Source organism: Schistocerca gregaria, chromosome 2 (assembly GCF_023897955.1).
Source record: "Schistocerca gregaria isolate iqSchGreg1 chromosome 2, iqSchGreg1.2, whole genome shotgun sequence".
NCBI classification, from domain to species: Eukaryota; Metazoa; Arthropoda; class Insecta; order Orthoptera; family Acrididae; genus Schistocerca; species Schistocerca gregaria.
In genome coordinates, this window is record NC_064921.1 from 441955959 (window position 1) to 441969438 (window position 13480).

Here is a 13480-nt window from a genome sequence, read left to right on the forward strand (position 1 = left end):
GTACGTTTCGTTGCAGTAAGTCGTGGGAAAGAATGCCCAGCACATTTCTCATGTGCATTAGACGACACTGCATGTCGATACAATGCTTATTCCTGCAGTAAATAAGTGGTCCGGTGATTTTGCCCCGATCGGATATCGACGTGGACGGATGCTGTCATTAAATGACTCGCGAGTGGGAGCTTGGTCGGCTGCACTGCAGCTGGGCATTAGACGTTAACACCGGCCCAGTACGATGTTTTGAAAGCGTTTTCGAATCGACAAATGTCTTCTTTCCGCAAGCGCTCGCCAAAGACACAGCTGTAGTTCCAGCAGACGAGGTGGCCGAGTAGTTAAGGCGTTGGACTGCTAATCCAATGTGCTCTGCACGCGTGGGTTCGAATCCCAGCCTCGTCGAAGAATTTTACGTAAAGCACGCGTTTGCGGTCACTCCTTCCCCATGCGAAACGCCTCTCAGTAGTAACAACGAAGCGTGTACGAGGCCGATAGCGTGTGTATGAAATACGAGACCAAAATGCTTACCAGATGAAAGCGCACAACATTCCATAGCGTATGCCCTTCGAATTAAACATCATTTCGAGATGTATAAGCCAATCAAACTTCGGCTCCAGCGAAGAGTATGTCGGTATCTGCGAACGACGAGTTCTTATTTATATTTAAGTGCATACCTGTCGCAGTCATTTTAACGTATCGAGCCTATAATAATCAGGCCGCCATATACAGAAGCGATTTGGCAGTGCCTACTGGAGAGACTTGACTTTGCAGACATCCGTCGCTAAGGGCCGCCCAAACACCAAGCTCCATCGCAAACAGCAGGACAATCTTGGGCTAGGACGAACGTCAAAACCTTGCAAGTAATATCAGTGTAGCGTATCGAGCTGTACGTTTCGTTGCAGTAAGTCGTGGGAAAGAATGCCCAGCACATTTCTCATGTGCATTAGACGACACTGCATGTCGATACAATGCTTATTACTGCAGTAAATAAGTGGTCCGGTGATTTTGCCCCGATCGGATATCGACGTGGACGGATGCTGTCATTAAATGACTCGCGAGTGGGAGCTTGGTCGGCTGCACTGCAGCTGGGCATTAGACGTTAACACCGGCCCAGTACGATGTTTTGAAAGCGTTTTCGAATCGACAAATGTCTTCTTTCCGCAAGCGCTCACCAAAGACACAGCTGTAGTTCCAGCAGACGAGGTGGCCGAGTGGTTAAGGCGTTGGACTGCTAATCCAATGTGCTCTGCACGCGTGGGTTCGAATCCCATCCTCGTCGAAGAATTTTACGTAAAGCACGCGTTTGCGGTCACTCCTTCCCCATGCGAAACGCCTCTCAGTAGTAACAACGAAGCGTGTACGAGGCCGATAGCGTGTGTATGAAATACGAGACAAAAATGCTTACCGGATGAAAGCGCACAACATTCCATAGCGTATGCCCTTCGAATTAAACATCATTTCGAGATGTATAAGCCAATCAAACTTCGGCTCCAGCGAAGAGTATGTCGGTATCTGCGAACGACGAGTTCTTATTTATATTTAAGTGCATACCTGTCGCAGTCATTTTAACGTATCGAGCCTATAATAATCCATCTGTAGCACAACTGTCGCCTCTCGACAGTTTGCTTTGCGTCAGGCCGCCATATACAGAAGCGATTTGGCAGGGCCTACTGGAGAGACTTGACTTTGCAGACATCCGTCGCTAAGGGCCGCCCAAACACCAAGCTCCATCGCAAACAGCAGGACAATCTTGGGCTAGGACGAACGTCAAAACCTTGCAAGTAATATCAGTGTAGCGTATCGAGCTGTACGTTTCGTTGCAGTAAGTCGTGGGAAAGAATGCCCAGCACATTTCTCATGTGCATTAGACGACACTGCATGTCGATACAATGCTTATTCCTGCAGTAAATAAGTGGTCCGGTGATTTTGCCCCGATCGGATATCGACGTGGACGGATGCTGTCATTAAATGACTCGCGAGTGGGAGCTTGGTCGGCTGCACTGCAGCTGGGCATTAGACGTTAACACCGGCCCAGTACGATGTTTTGAAAGCGTTTTCGAATCGACAAATGTCTTCTTTCCGCAAGCGCTCGCCAAAGACACAGCTGTAGTTCCAGCAGACGAGGTGGCCGAGTGGTTAAGGCGTTGGACTGCTAATCCAATGTGCTCTGCACGCGTGGGTTCGAGTCCCATCCTCGTCGAAGAATTTTACGTAAAGCACGCGTTTGCGGTCACTCCTTCCCCATGCGAAACGCCTCTCAGTAGTAACAACGAAGCGTGTACGAGGCCGATAGCGTGTGTATGAAATACGAGACAAAAATGCTTACCGGATGAAAGCGCACAACATTCCATAGCGTATGCCCTTCGAATTAAACATCATTTCGAGATGTATAAGCCAATCAAACTTCGGCTCCAGCGAAGAGTATGTCGGTATCTGCGAACGACGAGTTCTTATTTATATTTAAGTGCATACCTGTCGCAGTCATTTTAACGTATCGAGCCTATAATAATCCATCTGTAGCACAACTGTCGCCTCTCGACAGTTTGCTTTGCGTCAGGCCGCCATATACAGAAGCGATTTGGCAGGGCCTACTGGAGAGACTTGACTTTGCAGACATCCGTCGCTAAGGGCCGCCCAAACACCAAGCTCCATCGCAAACAGCAGGACAATCTTGGGCTAGGACGAACGTCAAAACCTTGCAAGTAATATCAGTGTAGCGTATCGAGCTGTACGTTTCGTTGCAGTAAGTCGTGGGAAAGAATGCCCAGCACATTTCTCATGTGCATTAGACGACACTGCATGTCGATACAATGCTTATTCCTGCAGTAAATAAGTGGTCCGGTGATTTTGCCCCGATCGGATATCGACGTGGACGGATGCTGTCATTAAATGACTCGCGAGTGGGAGCTTGGTCGGCTGCACTGCAGCTGGGCATTAGACGTTAACACCGGCCCAGTACGATGTTTTGAAAGCGTTTTCGAATCGACAAATGTCTTCTTTCCGCAAGCGCTCGCCAAAGACACAGCTGTAGTTCCAGCAGACGAGGTGGCCGAGTAGTTAAGGCGTTGGACTGCTAATCCAATGTGCTCTGCACGCGTGGGTTCGAATCCCAGCCTCGTCGAAGAATTTTACGTAAAGCACGCGTTTGCGGTCACTCCTTCCCCATGCGAAACGCCTCTCAGTAGTAACAACGAAGCGTGTACGAGGCCGATAGCGTGTGTATGAAATACGAGACCAAAATGCTTACCAGATGAAAGCGCACAACATTCCATAGCGTATGCCCTTCGAATTAAACATCATTTCGAGATGTATAAGCCAATCAAACTTCGGCTCCAGCGAAGAGTATGTCGGTATCTGCGAACGACGAGTTCTTATTTATATTTAAGTGCATACCTGTCGCAGTCATTTTAACGTATCGAGCCTATAATAATCAGGCCGCCATATACAGAAGCGATTTGGCAGTGCCTACTGGAGAGACTTGACTTTGCAGACATCCGTCGCTAAGGGCCGCCCAAACACCAAGCTCCATCGCAAACAGCAGGACAATCTTGGGCTAGGACGAACGTCAAAACCTTGCAAGTAATATCAGTGTAGCGTATCGAGCTGTACGTTTCGTTGCAGTAAGTCGTGGGAAAGAATGCCCAGCACATTTCTCATGTGCATTAGACGACACTGCATGTCGATACAATGCTTATTACTGCAGTAAATAAGTGGTCCGGTGATTTTGCCCCGATCGGATATCGACGTGGACGGATGCTGTCATTAAATGACTCGCGAGTGGGAGCTTGGTCGGCTGCACTGCAGCTGGGCATTAGACGTTAACACCGGCCCAGTACGATGTTTTGAAAGCGTTTTCGAATCGACAAATGTCTTCTTTCCGCAAGCGCTCACCAAAGACACAGCTGTAGTTCCAGCAGACGAGGTGGCCGAGTGGTTAAGGCGTTGGACTGCTAATCCAATGTGCTCTGCACGCGTGGGTTCGAATCCCATCCTCGTCGAAGAATTTTACGTAAAGCACGCGTTTGCGGTCACTCCTTCCCCATGCGAAACGCCTCTCAGTAGTAACAACGAAGCGTGTACGAGGCCGATAGCGTGTGTATGAAATACGAGACAAAAATGCTTACCGGATGAAAGCGCACAACATTCCATAGCGTATGCCCTTCGAATTAAACATCATTTCGAGATGTATAAGCCAATCAAACTTCGGCTCCAGCGAAGAGTATGTCGGTATCTGCGAACGACGAGTTCTTATTTATATTTAAGTGCATACCTGTCGCAGTCATTTTAACGTATCGAGCCTATAATAATCCATCTGTAGCACAACTGTCGCCTCTCGACAGTTTGCTTTGCGTCAGGCCGCCATATACAGAAGCGATTTGGCAGGGCCTACTGGAGAGACTTGACTTTGCAGACATCCGTCGCTAAGGGCCGCCCAAACACCAAGCTCCATCGCAAACAGCAGGACAATCTTGGGCTAGGACGAACGTCAAAACCTTGCAAGTAATATCAGTGTAGCGTATCGAGCTGTACGTTTCGTTGCAGTAAGTCGTGGGAAAGAATGCCCAGCACATTTCTCATGTGCATTAGACGACACTGCATGTCGATACAATGCTTATTCCTGCAGTAAATAAGTGGTCCGGTGATTTTGCCCCGATCGGATATCGACGTGGACGGATGCTGTCATTAAATGACTCGCGAGTGGGAGCTTGGTCGGCTGCACTGCAGCTGGGCATTAGACGTTAACACCGGCCCAGTACGATGTTTTGAAAGCGTTTTCGAATCGACAAATGTCTTCTTTCCGCAAGCGCTCGCCAAAGACACAGCTGTAGTTCCAGCAGACGAGGTGGCCGAGTGGTTAAGGCGTTGGACTGCTAATCCAATGTGCTCTGCACGCGTGGGTTCGAGTCCCATCCTCGTCGAAGAATTTTACGTAAAGCACGCGTTTGCGGTCACTCCTTCCCCATGCGAAACGCCTCTCAGTAGTAACAACGAAGCGTGTACGAGGCCGATAGCGTGTGTATGAAATACGAGACAAAAATGCTTACCGGATGAAAGCGCACAACATTCCATAGCGTATGCCCTTCGAATTAAACATCATTTCGAGATGTATAAGCCAATCAAACTTCGGCTCCAGCGAAGAGTATGTCGGTATCTGCGAACGACGAGTTCTTATTTATATTTAAGTGCATACCTGTCGCAGTCATTTTAACGTATCGAGCCTATAATAATCCATCTGTAGCACAACTGTCGCCTCTCGACAGTTTGCTTTGCGTCAGGCCGCCATATACAGAAGCGATTTGGCAGGGCCTACTGGAGAGACTTGACTTTGCAGACATCCGTCGCTAAGGGCCGCCCAAACACCAAGCTCCATCGCAAACAGCAGGACAATCTTGGGCTAGGACGAACGTCAAAACCTTGCAAGTAATATCAGTGTAGCGTATCGAGCTGTACGTTTCGTTGCAGTAAGTCGTGGGAAAGAATGCCCAGCACATTTCTCATGTGCATTAGACGACACTGCATGTCGATACAATGCTTATTCCTGCAGTAAATAAGTGGTCCGGTGATTTTGCCCCGATCGGATATCGACGTGGACGGATGCTGTCATTAAATGACTCGCGAGTGGGAGCTTGGTCGGCTGCACTGCAGCTGGGCATTAGACGTTAACACCGGCCCAGTACGATGTTTTGAAAGCGTTTTCGAATCGACAAATGTCTTCTTTCCGCAAGCGCTCGCCAAAGACACAGCTGTAGTTCCAGCAGACGAGGTGGCCGAGTAGTTAAGGCGTTGGACTGCTAATCCAATGTGCTCTGCACGCGTGGGTTCGAATCCCAGCCTCGTCGAAGAATTTTACGTAAAGCACGCGTTTGCGGTCACTCCTTCCCCATGCGAAACGCCTCTCAGTAGTAACAACGAAGCGTGTACGAGGCCGATAGCGTGTGTATGAAATACGAGACCAAAATGCTTACCAGATGAAAGCGCACAACATTCCATAGCGTATGCCCTTCGAATTAAACATCATTTCGAGATGTATAAGCCAATCAAACTTCGGCTCCAGCGAAGAGTATGTCGGTATCTGCGAACGACGAGTTCTTATTTATATTTAAGTGCATACCTGTCGCAGTCATTTTAACGTATCGAGCCTATAATAATCAGGCCGCCATATACAGAAGCGATTTGGCAGTGCCTACTGGAGAGACTTGACTTTGCAGACATCCGTCGCTAAGGGCCGCCCAAACACCAAGCTCCATCGCAAACAGCAGGACAATCTTGGGCTAGGACGAACGTCAAAACCTTGCAAGTAATATCAGTGTAGCGTATCGAGCTGTACGTTTCGTTGCAGTAAGTCGTGGGAAAGAATGCCCAGCACATTTCTCATGTGCATTAGACGACACTGCATGTCGATACAATGCTTATTACTGCAGTAAATAAGTGGTCCGGTGATTTTGCCCCGATCGGATATCGACGTGGACGGATGCTGTCATTAAATGACTCGCGAGTGGGAGCTTGGTCGGCTGCACTGCAGCTGGGCATTAGACGTTAACACCGGCCCAGTACGATGTTTTGAAAGCGTTTTCGAATCGACAAATGTCTTCTTTCCGCAAGCGCTCACCAAAGACACAGCTGTAGTTCCAGCAGACGAGGTGGCCGAGTGGTTAAGGCGTTGGACTGCTAATCCAATGTGCTCTGCACGCGTGGGTTCGAATCCCATCCTCGTCGAAGAATTTTACGTAAAGCACGCGTTTGCGGTCACTCCTTCCCCATGCGAAACGCCTCTCAGTAGTAACAACGAAGCGTGTACGAGGCCGATAGCGTGTGTATGAAATACGAGACAAAAATGCTTACCGGATGAAAGCGCACAACATTCCATAGCGTATGCCCTTCGAATTAAACATCATTTCGAGATGTATAAGCCAATCAAACTTCGGCTCCAGCGAAGAGTATGTCGGTATCTGCGAACGACGAGTTCTTATTTATATTTAAGTGCATACCTGTCGCAGTCATTTTAACGTATCGAGCCTATAATAATCCATCTGTAGCACAACTGTCGCCTCTCGACAGTTTGCTTTGCGTCAGGCCGCCATATACAGAAGCGATTTGGCAGGGCCTACTGGAGAGACTTGACTTTGCAGACATCCGTCGCTAAGGGCCGCCCAAACACCAAGCTCCATCGCAAACAGCAGGACAATCTTGGGCTAGGACGAACGTCAAAACCTTGCAAGTAATATCAGTGTAGCGTATCGAGCTGTACGTTTCGTTGCAGTAAGTCGTGGGAAAGAATGCCCAGCACATTTCTCATGTGCATTAGACGACACTGCATGTCGATACAATGCTTATTCCTGCAGTAAATAAGTGGTCCGGTGATTTTGCCCCGATCGGATATCGACGTGGACGGATGCTGTCATTAAATGACTCGCGAGTGGGAGCTTGGTCGGCTGCACTGCAGCTGGGCATTAGACGTTAACACCGGCCCAGTACGATGTTTTGAAAGCGTTTTCGAATCGACAAATGTCTTCTTTCCGCAAGCGCTCGCCAAAGACACAGCTGTAGTTCCAGCAGACGAGGTGGCCGAGTGGTTAAGGCGTTGGACTGCTAATCCAATGTGCTCTGCACGCGTGGGTTCGAGTCCCATCCTCGTCGAAGAATTTTACGTAAAGCACGCGTTTGCGGTCACTCCTTCCCCATGCGAAACGCCTCTCAGTAGTAACAACGAAGCGTGTACGAGGCCGATAGCGTGTGTATGAAATACGAGACAAAAATGCTTACCGGATGAAAGCGCACAACATTCCATAGCGTATGCCCTTCGAATTAAACATCATTTCGAGATGTATAAGCCAATCAAACTTCGGCTCCAGCGAAGAGTATGTCGGTATCTGCGAACGACGAGTTCTTATTTATATTTAAGTGCATACCTGTCGCAGTCATTTTAACGTATCGAGCCTATAATAATCCATCTGTAGCACAACTGTCGCCTCTCGACAGTTTGCTTTGCGTCAGGCCGCCATATACAGAAGCGATTTGGCAGGGCCTACTGGAGAGACTTGACTTTGCAGACATCCGTCGCTAAGGGCCGCCCAAACACCAAGCTCCATCGCAAACAGCAGGACAATCTTGGGCTAGGACGAACGTCAAAACCTTGCAAGTAATATCAGTGTAGCGTATCGAGCTGTACGTTTCGTTGCAGTAAGTCGTGGGAAAGAATGCCCAGCACATTTCTCATGTGCATTAGACGACACTGCATGTCGATACAATGCTTATTCCTGCAGTAAATAAGTGGTCCGGTGATTTTGCCCCGATCGGATATCGACGTGGACGGATGCTGTCATTAAATGACTCGCGAGTGGGAGCTTGGTCGGCTGCACTGCAGCTGGGCATTAGACGTTAACACCGGCCCAGTACGATGTTTTGAAAGCGTTTTCGAATCGACAAATGTCTTCTTTCCGCAAGCGCTCGCCAAAGACACAGCTGTAGTTCCAGCAGACGAGGTGGCCGAGTGGTTAAGGCGTTGGACTGCTAATCCAATGTGCTCTGCACGCGTGGGTTCGAATCCCATCCTCGTCGAAGAATTTTACGTAAAGCACGCGTTTGCGGTCACTCCTTCCCCATGCGAAACGCCTCTCAGTAGTAACAACGAAGCGTGTACGAGGCCGATAGCGTGTGTATGAAATACGAGACAAAAATGCTTACCAGATGAAAGCGCACAACATTCCATAGCGTATGCCCTTCGAATTAAACATCATTTCGAGATGTATAAGCCAATCAAACTTCGGCTCCAGCGAAGAGTATGTCGGTATCTGCGAACGACGAGTTCTTATTTATATTTAAGTGCATACCTGTCGCAGTCATTTTAACGTATCGAGCCTATAATAATCAGGCCGCCATATACAGAAGCGATTGGCAGGGCCTACTGGAGAGACTTGACTTTGCAGACATCCGTCGCTAAGGGCCGCCCAAACACCAAGCTCCATCGCAAACAGCAGGACAATCTTGGGCTAGGACGAACGTCAAAACCTTGCAAGTAATATCAGTGTAGCGTATCGAGCTGTACGTTTCGTTGCAGTAAGTCGTGGGAAAGAATGCCCAGCACATTTCTCATGTGCATTAGACGACACTGCATGTCGATACAATGCTTATTACTGCAGTAAATAAGTGGTCCGGTGATTTTGCCCCGATCGGATATCGACGTGGACGGATGCTGTCATTAAATGACTCGCGAGTGGGAGCTTGGTCGGCTGCACTGCAGCTGGGCATTAGACGTTAACACCGGCCCAGTACGATGTTTTGAAAGCGTTTTCGAATCGACAAATGTCTTCTTTCCGCAAGCGCTCGCCAAAGACACAGCTGTAGTTCCAGCAGACGAGGTGGCCGAGTGGTTCAGTCTGCCTGCGGCAGCGGTGGTGAGCGGACCTCCAGGGCCAGCGCGCTGCGGCAGGAAGTGTTTACGTCAGGCGGTGAGTCGCGTGCTTACAGCGTCTGCTTATTAGTATACGTTCCGTTCTGTAGGATCTGATATGGAATTATGAATCCGACTAACAGGAAAGATACCTTGAAGTTTACCTTTGATAGGAACTTTTCGAAACCAAATTCGTTTGAAGTTGAAGCATGGTTAGAGGAAACAGCTAAGATTACTTTTGATGACATTGTGGGGATAAATTTCTCTATCGTGACTAGTGTTGTTTATGTGAAATTAACGTCCTCTGAACTGTGTGATAGAATTGTAGAGTCCAGTGGAGGTGTACTGAAGTTTAAACATAGCGATGGTACCGTCAGTGACGTCAGCATTACGCATGCTGGACTGGGCATCCGGACGGCACGTATTTTCGAACTCCCGTTTGAAATAACAGCCGTGCAAATAAATTCTGCATTGACACCTTACGGGAGGGTCATTAACAATTTTGCGGAGCGTTGGTCCAAAGCCCACAAATTTCCGGTGCTTAACGGCGTCAGGCAGGTTAAGACCGATATACAGAAGCACATACCTTCATATATTTACGTAGGTGGACATCGCGGAATTGTCATATATGATGGGCAGCCAAAAACGTGTGCCGGCTGTGGTGCGCCCGGCCACGTGCGCTCTGAATGTATACAAAGACGGGTGACGCAGATACCTGTCGGTGAAGCCGCTAGCCCCCCTGTGACGACGGCACTGCCACTGACATACGCTGTCGCGGCTTCTGGTCTTCCACCCGCGACCCCGCCTGTAGATGCCCCTCGTTTGAATGATGTTTTGGCCGATAACGTCAAAGAACCGAGTGCTGACGCGGCACCGCCGCTACCACACTCAGAGATGGAGGTAACGACGGATGACTCCCCAGTGTTTGATGCCACTGGTACTGAGGATGAAGCAGACGCTGTGTTCCCGGCGGATCAACCCCAGAGTCAACAGTCCACTTCGGATGTTGATGATACTGCGAACCCTAACAGGAAGCCTTCCAAAAAGAAGCGGAGACTTGCACATCAAGGAGCCAATCAGCTCGCCCCACAGCTCCGCGACAAAGCGAAACGAATAAGCAGCCAAATGTGTCAGAACACTTCTGAACCCTCTGAAGTTGGTCTCCCTGCGTCTGGTCGAATGGACATTGATCCTGTAGTGTCTCCCCCTGTGAATCCACGACGGGTGGAAGATAGTGATACCTCGAGTAGAGTCGTTTTGCCGGATACCCACGCTCAAGGAAACGCAGGATCGCTTTTGTCAGAGGCCACTCTCACTGGGAATTGGGCACAGGAAATGGAAGTATTGGATGCGAGCAATGATGCGGCTGTCATGCGGACCATTGAGACGGAATCTTCGGCACCCCCCACAGAGCAGCATACACCAACCGTACCGGGAACTACAGGAACTCCGACTGACGCGCTTGGCCTCAATTTCGTTAGCCATCCTTCTAAGACTGTTTAATTAATAGTATGTGCCTTCTCCCATGAACGAGCCCCAAGCCTATAAAATTGCCACGTTAAACATCAATAAGATACAGTCGTACTGGCGGCTCCGTAATTTACAAGATTTTGTATACGCAGCGGATATCGATATTCTGTTACTTCAAGAAGTCGCTGCGATTGAACTTGACCGAATAACTGGTTATACTACTCTCTCCAATTCCGGGAGCGGTGCGAATTTAGGGACAGCGATTCTGTTAAAAGAAGGGATTGTAGCGACCGACGCAGAAAAACTGCCTGATCATAGAGGGATCGCTGTCACTTTCCATCGGACACGCATAATCAATGTTTACGCCCCGTCCGGCAGTAGCAATAGGCGTGCTAGGGCTGAGTTCTTCACAAGCGCCATAGTCCCACTTTTTAGGGGAACCTACGATCGTATAATTTTTGCGGGTGACTTCAATTGTGTCTTAAGTCCAAAAGACCAGACGCCTAATTTTAACAAATCTGGAGAACTAGAACGTATCGTCCAAGAAATGAACCTCATTGACACATGGGAGCATACGCACGGAGCGGCACCTGGGTTCACTCATGTCACGAACCACTCTGCAAGCCGGCTAGACAGAATCTATGTATCGGCGTGTATGAAGACTCAAGTCCTCCAATCCGAAGTTTGGCCCACAATTTTTTCCGATCATGCCGCATATATTTGTACTGTTAACATGGTCAAGCAAGGCACATTTCGCGGCAGAGGTTTCTGGAAACTTAACAATGCTCTCCTTAACGATGTTGACTGTCACCGTGTCTTTAACGAAACATGGGAGGCATGTGAACGACGGGTTGCACAGTATGCCTCCGTTACTGAATGGTGGATAACACATGCCAAACCAACTTTATCAAAAATGTTTAAACGCTACGCTCGGGACAAATCCTGGTGGCAACGGCAAACGTCTGAGTTTTATTTTACTTGTCTCAGGGAGCTTTACCAGTCCGATGTGACTGTACCTGAAAATTTTATGCAGATTAAAAAAATTAAGGCAAAATTATTAAAACTTCAGCGGCAGCAGGCAGAAGGCTTTCAAATAAGGTCCAGGCCCCAGAATGTGATAGACGACGAAATGACATCCATGTTTCACGTCATTCGTGAAAATAAGAGGGGGCGGCGGAGATTAATAACTCGTCTTCAGTTGAGTGAAGGCGTTGCGCTCACGCGGCAACAAGACATACGGAACGCACTTCACAATCACTTGGCAGGTCTCCTGACAACGACACATACCGACGATGGAACTCACGATGAATTACTCAATAACTTGCAAAGGACTTTGGGTGCTGCTGAAGTCGAAACTCTCATGCGAGAAATTGATGAAGACGAATTGGATTCTGCGCTATCACGAAGTCCGAAAAATAAATCGCCGGGACCCGACGGTCTCACTGCCGAATTTTATCTTACTTTCTGCGACAAATTAAAGCCCAAGTTGTTGAGTATGTTTAATGAAATTTTACGGCCAGATTTTAATGTTCCTCAGGCTCTCGTGGAAGGCATCGTGGTTTTAATCCCTAAACGCCCAATGTGCAGTTCTGTTGACGATTTTCGGCCGCTTACTTTACTGAACAGTGACTACAAAATTTTAGCACGTATTATTTCTAATAGATTGAAAATGTTGATGAATACTGTCATTGGTCAGTACCAGACCAGTGTAGGTGTCGGTAGGACGATCTTCCAAAATTTGTCTCAATACAGGGACGTTATAGCCATTGCAGATGCGTGTAAGATACGGTGTGCGCTAGTTTCCCTTGACTTTTCAAAGGCATTCGACAGAGTAAACCATCAGTTTCTCATCCGGACGATGCATGCCATGGGATTTCCACTACGTTTTATCAATCTTATACATGAGCTCCTTCGTAAAGGAGTAACTCGACTCATGGTGAATGGCCAGCTGAGCGCATCAATTAATATTACTAATTCAGTGCGACAGGGATGCCCTATGTCGATGGCCTTGTTTGCCATTGCCATTGAGCCTTTGCTTGTCACCTTGACACAGCGTCTACAAGGATTAACCATCCACGGCATTAAGATTGTTTGTACTGCATATGCGGATGACGTCGGATTTTTGGTCATGGACGAAGGTGAAGTCGAGGAAGCCCTTCAGATCGTCAAAAACTACGAACTTGTTGCGGGTGCGAAGTTGAATGCCAGGAAATCTAGCATTATGAACATAGGACGCGGCATCTCGCTGCACCATCACGGTCAGTTGCAACTAATTTCTAAAATGAAATGCCTTGGTATTGAGTACAGGAGCAACATACAGCACACAATTGCGGTGAACTATAGGAATCTCCTGGCAAGTATGCGTGCTTGCATGCAGACCCACTACCTAAGAAGCCTTGATGAACTGCAGAAAGTCACCTTCGCTAATGTCTACCTCACCTCAAAGATTAACTACGTTGCACAAGTACTGCCCATGCCACAGGAGACAGCGAAGCGTATGATGTCCGCTCTAGGCCATTTTGTCACACGTGGACACATTTTTAAAGTCAAGTACGATACGCTCACTCTCTCCACGACCGATGGAGGATTAAATTTAACAGATGTTCGTTCCAAGTCACGAGCTTTGTA

At 48.3% G+C, this 13480-nt stretch overlaps 10 non-coding genes across 10 annotated transcripts; all 10 read left to right on the forward strand.

Moving 5' to 3' along the window:
- The first annotated feature begins 311 nt into the window (after positions 1–311).
- On the forward strand, positions 312–393 carry Trnas-gcu (transfer RNA serine (anticodon GCU)). Its single transcript has one exon. It is a non-coding gene; the product is annotated as a tRNA-Ser (tRNA).
- A 795-nt stretch (positions 394–1188) lies between these two features.
- Trnas-gcu (transfer RNA serine (anticodon GCU)) lies at positions 1189–1270 on the forward strand. The gene has a single exon. It is a non-coding gene; the product is annotated as a tRNA-Ser (tRNA).
- Positions 1271–2109: 839 nt separating this feature from the next.
- Positions 2110–2191, forward strand: Trnas-gcu (transfer RNA serine (anticodon GCU)). Its single transcript has one exon. It is a non-coding gene; the product is annotated as a tRNA-Ser (tRNA).
- An 839-nt stretch (positions 2192–3030) lies between these two features.
- Trnas-gcu (transfer RNA serine (anticodon GCU)) lies at positions 3031–3112 on the forward strand. The gene has a single exon. It is a non-coding gene; the product is annotated as a tRNA-Ser (tRNA).
- Positions 3113–3907: 795 nt separating this feature from the next.
- Trnas-gcu (transfer RNA serine (anticodon GCU)) lies at positions 3908–3989 on the forward strand. The gene has a single exon. It is a non-coding gene; the product is annotated as a tRNA-Ser (tRNA).
- An 839-nt stretch (positions 3990–4828) lies between these two features.
- On the forward strand, positions 4829–4910 carry Trnas-gcu (transfer RNA serine (anticodon GCU)). Its single transcript has one exon. It is a non-coding gene; the product is annotated as a tRNA-Ser (tRNA).
- Positions 4911–5749: 839 nt separating this feature from the next.
- Trnas-gcu (transfer RNA serine (anticodon GCU)) lies at positions 5750–5831 on the forward strand. Its single transcript has one exon. It is a non-coding gene; the product is annotated as a tRNA-Ser (tRNA).
- Positions 5832–6626: 795 nt separating this feature from the next.
- On the forward strand, positions 6627–6708 carry Trnas-gcu (transfer RNA serine (anticodon GCU)). The gene has a single exon. It is a non-coding gene; the product is annotated as a tRNA-Ser (tRNA).
- An 839-nt stretch (positions 6709–7547) lies between these two features.
- On the forward strand, positions 7548–7629 carry Trnas-gcu (transfer RNA serine (anticodon GCU)). The gene has a single exon. It is a non-coding gene; the product is annotated as a tRNA-Ser (tRNA).
- An 839-nt stretch (positions 7630–8468) lies between these two features.
- On the forward strand, positions 8469–8550 carry Trnas-gcu (transfer RNA serine (anticodon GCU)). Its single transcript has one exon. It is a non-coding gene; the product is annotated as a tRNA-Ser (tRNA).
- The last annotated feature ends 4930 nt before the right edge of the window (positions 8551–13480 follow it).